The 8,605-nt window shown below is 37.9% G+C and overlaps 1 long non-coding RNA gene across 1 annotated transcript; it reads right to left on the bottom strand.

Annotated features, from left to right (window-relative positions):
- Window positions 1-214: 214 nt before the first annotated feature.
- LOC141002860 (uncharacterized) lies at window positions 215-4,443 on the bottom strand. Its single transcript, XR_012179663.1, has 4 exons — window positions 4,154-4,443; window positions 3,961-4,051; window positions 663-729; window positions 215-564 (listed from the first exon to the last, which is right to left on the bottom strand). It is a non-coding gene; the product is annotated as an uncharacterized lncRNA (long non-coding RNA).
- Window positions 4,444-8,605: the final 4,162 nt, after the last annotated feature.

The raw sequence follows: 8,605 nt of genomic DNA, 5'->3' as shown, positions 1-8,605 counted from the left end.
TGAAGCATAATGAGAAGGTCTTGTTGCTCATACTGGTTTGTGTGGCAGCATTAGATTATAACTGAGGCAAACAGCAGTGCAGCACACACTCACGTTCCTCCTCCACTGGATTAATTAAAAATAAAAGTCCATTTGACTTTAATCTCTAAAATGTCATTTATCTCACTTGAAAAAAGACCACGTTATTCCCTCACAGAGACCTGATTGAAGCCTGTTGAGTTGAGTGTCCTTTATTGTCATCTCAACAAACACTGTTAGAAACTTGCCTTGGTGAGCTCATAGTGCACAACAGGTGTTAAAACAATCAATATTAACAGCATATTAACAATGAAACCCAGACATGGATAAGAACATATTACATACACAAGTGTCATAAATAGAAAAGATAAGCTAAAACAAAACCCTTTAAAGTGAAGGCACCAGTTTTAATGCATTTTTTTAGTTACGCTGAAGACATCAGTGACCCAGTTGTCCATAGATGGAGTTGAGCCTCTCGATGTACTGACTCCTATGCTTGTTATGTGTCCTTCTGTCTGGGCCAGCCTGCGGTCGACGGAGCACCACCTACAGAAGCAGGAAGTGAAAATAATGTTCAATCCTTTCTCTGAGAAGGAAGAAGAAATGACGGATGTGAGTGTCAAAGAAAATCAACTTCCTCTGACCTCTTCTGCTGACTCGAGATCAGACTGGTCCTGGACTGAAGTGTTCTGGTTTTGTGTCCTGAGTTTCCTGCAGAGAAAAAGCTGTGAACACTTCATAGTACTTTCCAGGTGTCTCAGGTGCTTTATAGTAAAAGAGATCACATATTGCACAGAGTATGAACCTAATAAACTGTAACAGATGCAACGTATGAGATCCTACAGTTTATTCTCAATAGTTATTGGAGGAGTACTGAGATCCTTTTACTTAAAGTTTGGACAAGGAACTTTCATTTTTTGTTCATTCTGTCTTCTGTGGACAAAAGATGACAATGGTGACACAAAGCGAGACTGTCAGACTCCTCAATCTGTCCTTAGCACTTTGCCATAAAAAGGTTTCAATTTTATGACTTATCTAACCCAGAAAAATCAGAATCAGACCAGGAGACAGACATAGAGTGGTTTAAGGATGATGTATTTTTATAGGCTCAACCGAAAGTTAGCATCGCCCCGGTTCTCTAGACAAAAAGCCTTTAGGACTTTAGAATTGGATTTTTGATCATTGCAGAAAATAAGCTCTTTGGCACAAACAAGTTTATGATATTTACACATTTTGTTCAGTAAGATAATCTTGACAGATGAACACCAAAACCCATTGACTTTGAGACGAGAATACTGCAAAAGTGGTAACCGATTTCTGGGTTTTAGGACAACAGACTACACAACTCTATTAAAAATAATAATTATACAGAATAAGGCATTCTCGCTGAAGGTCTTGTTTGCCTATTGATGTTATGTAGAAGCATCAGCATTAAACTGAGACTGTTTCATCACCATTTAAACGTGCCTTCAGGTACAGTATGTTTAAATACAAGTACCAATACTACAATATTAAAATACTTCATTGCAAGTAAAAGTGTCACAATCTCAAAATTCTGTGGTGGATTTTTGTGTTTGGTATTTAGTTTTGCTTTTTGTTGTGTTTGCAGAGGTGCACTGAGAGGCTGGGCAAGTTTTCCTGTCACACGTAAAATTGCAAGTAAAAGCCCTGCATTAAGACCACTAATGTAAAAGTATTTTCAACCAAATGTTGAAATTAAAGTGTATCAAGTAACAGAACTTATAGAATAATGCAATAATACAGTGTGAGATTATGAGATTGTACAAAATACAAACAGGCCACTGTTGCAGGTGTAACTGTGAATCATACTCCGAAATATAATTGTGCACAAAAAACAACTGCAATGCAAATTAAGCAAACCATTCAGTATTATCATGTGCAGTGACTGCATTTTATAAGTAATGGGGTTGCATTTACTAACATTTTGTGATGCTATATTATGACAATAAGGCTTTTCCTCAGATCTGAAAGGATCCCTGCACCAAATCCTGTTAGTGTAACAATTACCAGAGCTGCTTTTAAAGGAGACCTATTGTGCTTCTTCATTTATTCCCCTCTACAGTGTGTTATATAGGTTGTTGTACATGTAAAAGATCTTGAAAGTTAAAAAGCCCAAAGTCCACACTAACAGAAGCTCCTCTCTCCCACAGAAAACACTGCTCCTCAAACACCTCGTCAGCAGTCCCGCCTTTAATTCTGTGAAATCACACTGTGTCACACACTTGCATAATTAATGCCTAGCAGCTAGTTTAGTATGTAACAATGGATTTAGCATGGCTGCCGTGTTGTTGCTAACAATGCTGAGTCAGGCGTGTGAGCTGACCAATCAGAGGAGATTCAGTAGGGGCGGCATTAAAGTGTTTTTTGAGCATTAAAGCATGTAAAACTATTCTACTAGTAACCCAAAATAAAATGATGAACCTGATAATAAGCATAATATGTCTCCTTTAAGATGAACTTAAACTGACTTTATGAACGAACATTTGAAGACTCAACTTTCTTGCTGATTCATGATTTGATGTTGGATCTTTGAAAGTAATGTGTTGCTTGACTGTAATGTATCAGACTGTATGTTGAAATTTCTTTATCAGAACCATGGAGGACAAGCTCACTTAATGGTGTTAGATAATGAGGATTATTAGAATTGGCATACTGTCGATGCTCAAAACAAATAGAGGGCAGCACATCACCAGTATAACTATTAACAGCTACTGACTGTAGTGACCATTAGCTAGTTATCTCAGGTAGCTGTGCATCTAGCAGTCCAAACTGAGAAATTGGATCGTTTACACCACTAGCACATGGGCTCTAAAATGATATGGGCTAGGGCTAGCTGGTTAGCATGCTAGCTTCAGTATCTCTACAGCAGAATACATAGACATCATAATGTCAACACTGTTGTTTCTTCATATTCTGTTGATAATTTTAGTTTTTTTTATTAATATAACAATTAATAATACAATTCTTACATATTGCACATTTAAATTGAGCCCATTGCATTAACATCAGTTTTTTATAGTAATTCTGTTTGCATGACTTTTCATTTACATCCAAACATCCATACATTCTCTGTGCGTACTGTAGCTACACTGTAGAGATGTCAAAGCATATGTATGTCAAAGCATTAACTATGTTGCCTTTGTGCTGTTTTCACTTGAGTATTTGTTGGGAAGGATTAGTTATTCTGTTTTATTTATGTTTACATAGCGTCCTAACTTCTTTGGAATTTGGGTTGTAGTTTGTGGGTCAAAAAGTAATGTGATTTAAGTTTATTCTTGAGTTTAAACACACTTGAATTGCCATGTAAAATAATCACTGTGTGTAAGTTTTTAATTGTAGGACATAAAGTTCTCCCAGGTTCCCCAAATACCTAGAAAAATACATAGGAAATGAGCTCAGTGTGTGGTTCATACAGAGGCTATGGCCCTGACCTCATTTATGAACACTTCCCTTTGTGCATTTCCTCCTAACTTTGCACTGTGCACAAAAATACTTAGACCGAAGGCAAAGGACATTTCAAGGTTGGTAAAATACCTGTGGTTGCACTATTTTTTGTTCTGCTGCAAAAATAGAGCCAAACGACTGATTCACCCAAATTACACATTTTAAGATTTCTGCATAACAAAATACAGATAAATAAAACTTTGTTTGGAAGAACAGTTAACATATTACACAGCAGATCGTCCTTTCACTAGTTGTGTTTTGAATACAGCTACAAGAGAGCTGAAGAGAAGAGGGAGAAAAGATGGCTGACGAGACAGTCCCGGAAAACTGTTGACAGTTCAAGCTGACGGATCTGTTGGTCATGCAGAGTTTCAGGGACGTCTTTCTGGAAAATGTGTCCCTGCTCAATTCCCTAAACATTATTTTTCAATTAATAAAACAATGTCACCACCTAAAAGGTGTTAAAGCATTACTCACCTGCAGAGGCAGATGGCTGCAGAGATGACACAGAGAAGAAGTCCAATTACAGATGTGAGTATGTATAGAAAATCCCACAATGAACTGACTCCTGCATCAAATTAGATGTGAATAATTAAAGTAGCATGAAGTGTGAGCTTTGAAATGTACTAAGTCTGGAGAGATGATTAGTCCTGTTTTGTGCTGTACTTACCTTCAGGTGCCTTGGACACTGTTAAATTCCACTCTGTTGTCTTTGGGCCATGTTCACCACTTACTTCACATGTATAGAGTCCTGTGTCTTCATGTTGAGCATTAGAAACATTCAGCTGAGCAGGTAAGTTTAGGTCTATTGTCACTCTGTGAGAGCTGAAATTGGAAAAAGTCTTATTTGTTGAGATTAAATGAGCAAATCTAAATCTGTCTTTGGTCCAGTTGATTTGTGTGATCTTTTCTTCAGATGCATTGCAAGTCAAAGTGACAGATTCTCCCCTGGACACCAGAATATCCCAGTGATCAATGAGATTATGACCTAACAGGGAAGGAAACATTCAATATTAAATAAAATTAAATACAGAAAAAGCATGCAAGACAAACACAAATCTCCACTGTACCTGCAAAGACTTGATACATAAATAGTAGTTGAATGGAGGGCAGAGCTGCTTGGTTCAGGTTTAACATGTTGACCATCAGACAGAGAAAGTCAGACTGGAACTTCACCCTCAGCTTTAAATGTATTTGTGAAGGAGGCGCCGAACAGAGGAAGTGGTTAGTTGCTATTTGACTGCTCAGAACTGAGATGTGTTTACACTGATGCTTTACACCTTCCATGGAACAAAGTTACATAAGACACGTGAGAATCAAACAGTCTTTCAAATCAACTGAGAGTATTGAGAGCTTTAAATGCAAACTTGTTCTTTCTTGGAAATGAACTAAACTGTTTAATTTTCATGTAGGAAACTGAAATATTAAAAAATGCACATTATTGTTTCATGTTCAACTGCAATAAAACCACTTCTACATAATGCTCATCACAAAGTGCTGTGTGAGCTTTCACTGTTGCACAATGAGCTGAATGCTTTATGCAGCTTATAGTGACAATAATAGTACGTCTTGAATTGTTTGTTTTTTTGTTTTTGCTCAGTGTATTTGTTCTGCACAATGAGGGTAAAAGCCACAAATCTTAAGCATCACTGGGCCTTTTTTCACTGGGGACATTTTACATATGTCACAGAATATAACAGGTGTAAACAATATAATTAATGACAACTGGATTTAATTAAGCTGTTTCAGTTTCTGTTTGCATTGTTCATGCTGAATCACTCTCACACTGTCCTGACTCACTCAGACTGAGCCATCATTAATGCTATTAGCAACACATGTGCCCTGAATACTACTCTGATTAAAAGTTTGTTAGATGGTTTCCCTCTGAATTGCAACTAAATTTCCTAAGAACAGTCAACTAATCCCACTTTTGATCACAAGACATCTTAACACTATTACAGAATTCTCTGTGGGAATCTACAACATGTATCACGCAGTGGCATACAGTGCAAATACTGAAGACCTACCTAGCAATCGCTCCATCCCTGCATCCCCATGTTTGAAAAAATGCAGTGAAAGTGCCCTCTTTGATGCCCCTATGCTAGTTAAATCATGATAAAGTGGCCTCGAGGTTGCCCTTCTACACACACACACACACACACACACACACATATGTGGTGCCCTATTTATTTTTCCACCCCTGCCACTCAAACATCCTGAGTCTGCCTCTTTATAAAGAAATCATAACTGTCTCATGTTGTACTGTTATTGTGTGAACTTTGTGTGCCAACATAATTAAAAATTAATTAATTAAAACTGCAATTCCATTTTTAAAAAAATTGTCCTGTCTTCTTTTCAGTTCTGGATTCAAGACTTGGAAGCATTCAGTTGAACTTCTGAATGATGTTTTAGATGAGATTATTTATATAGTGTATGTCATGGTTAAAGTTGTGGTTCTGTTATTTCCTGTTTGATTTTGAACTTATATCCTCATGTGTCATGTCTTACTTTCCATTTCCTCCCTTTGATCTGTTTTGCCCTTGTGTTCCTGTGTCACCCTGTCCCATCTCCCTCACGTTATTCCCGGTACTTTTCTTTTTTGGTTTGACTTGTTTATTTAGCTTTTGTGTTTGGTCTTTGTATTTTGGTATTTTCTATTTTACAGATTTGGGATTTCAGCTTTCTTCATCAAAGCTCGCTTTTTATTTAGTCACCTGCCTGCCTGTGTGTCTTGCGTTTTAGTCCCCTTTGTGTAAATGTGACACTGTAAATATACTCGAGGTTTGTAGGAAGTGTCCTTTGAAGTGTTTATATAGTTGTGAAGAAAGTCAGATATCTCTTTGCTGTAATAGTTTCATTCCCACACAGTAAAAAAAAAAAAAAACATTGCAGTGCAAGTGTCTGTAGTTACTTAACTGCAAAATACACATTGGACAACAGTTCAGCAGTAAAACCTGACATTTTCAAGCAAATGCTTGTGTTTAGTTTGTTTTATTTAATCATATTTATATCTCATTTTACCCTTTCACTCTGGTAAATTGCATTCTTGCATAAACAGCTTTTCTAAGTTTGTACTTATGTACTGTGTCATCAACTTACTTCCTAGTTTCAGTTCATTTTAGCAGAATGTTTTTTGACTTTTGAAACTTATTGGAGCTTAAAGCTGCTTCAAGGAACTTTAACCCCTAGAATAACAGATGACAAAGGAACTATGCTTTGCTGCCCTACCACCAGACTACAGAGCAGCGTCTTTCCTCAGGCTTTGATACTTAATTCATCCTCAGCACTCCGCCATGATAACTCTCTAACAGTTTTCATTTTATGACTTATCCAACCTAGACAAGTCAGAATCCAACCTCGTGACAGGCATTAAAAATAACTATGAGAACTTTAGAAATAGCCAGTCTTCTTTCTGATGGTCTTTGGTTTGCTTATGTAGGTCATATAGAGGCCTCACTGAGTATAAAAGGTACAATATGAGAAAGTTGTACCTGATGTTTTTACCAATGCACCAGGTGCTGAAACTAGCACCAAAGTGGCTAAGACAGATGATATAAAGATAAAGGAGAAGATCATCATCAGCATAATGTGAGTATCGTTTATTTCCGTCCTCGTAGACTCTTCGGCTGTGCAGCCTTGCTGGGGAACACGAGACCTTGCAGGTGTACTCTGCTCCACTTCAGCTTGGAGGCAAGGCAGAGAAAGTCTGAACCAAAGGTTAAAGAAATAATTTTAATTAACTTGAAATGTCATGCTCTGCTAAGACATGGATCTCATTTGGATTTGTCTGTTTAACAAGTGAGGACATATGTAGATAGGTTACGGCTGACATTCAATAATAGCCATGGCCATGTATATATCCACCACCCACACATTCATACAAAGGCTCAGACACTATATAAGATGATTCTCATTTCCTTATTGCTGCCCACACACACACGATGAGGGGTAAGACTCAAATGTGGAAAAAAAAAAAAATACAAGAACAGGAAACTCACCCTAAGAAAGGAGGCCCATGACTACTGCCTCACTTGAAAAGGTGAAAGCTCTCATATACCTCACAAACACATCGCTCTGCTCTTTGGACTTCTATTCAGATGGCCATTTTGATTAGTAATCATAGTGTCTGTCATTATGCTGTGCCAGGAAGTGCTACATATAGTGTTAAAGAAGAAGGCAGGCTGTGCGTTTCCCAGGCTTTTCAAAGCAGAGTTGATTATGTATGGGGAGAGGGGAGCAGTGGTGGAGGTGGATAAAGAGTAGCTGAGAAGGCTTTAAAGCAGGGAATGTTGAGGAAGTGCTTTAATTGAGCTGTGCACCAGCAGGGGCTGCTGTAATCACCTTTTTCCTTCGTCTACTCTCCCGACAGCAGCGCGTAAAGTGTGTGTGGGTGGATGTGTGTGTGTGTGTGTGATTGCATTTTGGCAGCTGGAGGCGTAATGACATTTGCATTGCTAAAGAAGCATAGAGTTCTGTCAAGCAGGCAATAAAGTCAATTAATGGAGCTTTAGTCTTCTCTGTGTGGTTCCACAAAGGCTGAGCCCTGCTGCCAGTCGGTACAAGCTTCTAACGCTTAATAATACAGCCCAAGATTTACTGTTATTCATATTTCAATGTGTAGTTTTCATTGTTTATTGAAGCTATATAGTGATGGGACATAAAAGCTCCTCTACAATATATCATTTTTTCACCAATGGACATGGAGACTTGGATTTATAAAACTTTACTGAAGGCTTTAAAGGTCCAGTGTGTAAAATGTAGGAGGCCCTTCTAGCAGAAATGGAACATAGAATTCATAATAATATTTAATTAGTCTAATCACCAGAAACTTATAACAGTTGTTATGTTAGAAAGAGTCTTTAATATCTATGGAGTGGGTCCTCTTCCAAGGAGGCAGCAATGTTGCACCCCCATGTTTCCACGGTAGCCCACAACGGACAACGTGTTTTTAGCCGCCACCGTATGGGAGGATGAGATGTGGGGTATTTTGTTTGTTGCAACTGCAGTCTCACCACTAGATGCTACTAAATCCTTCACACTGGACCTTTAAAGCATTAGATGCATGGGCTAAATTACTTCCCCTTTAAATCTAGTACCTACTACTAATTTATCGGTCCACATA

The sequence above is a fragment of the Pagrus major genome, chromosome 9, assembly GCF_040436345.1.
Source record: "Pagrus major chromosome 9, Pma_NU_1.0".
Classification (NCBI taxonomy): Eukaryota; Metazoa; Chordata; class Actinopteri; order Spariformes; family Sparidae; genus Pagrus; species Pagrus major.
Note: the sequence above shows the minus strand (reverse complement) of the source record. Positions and strands in the feature narration are given on the sequence as shown.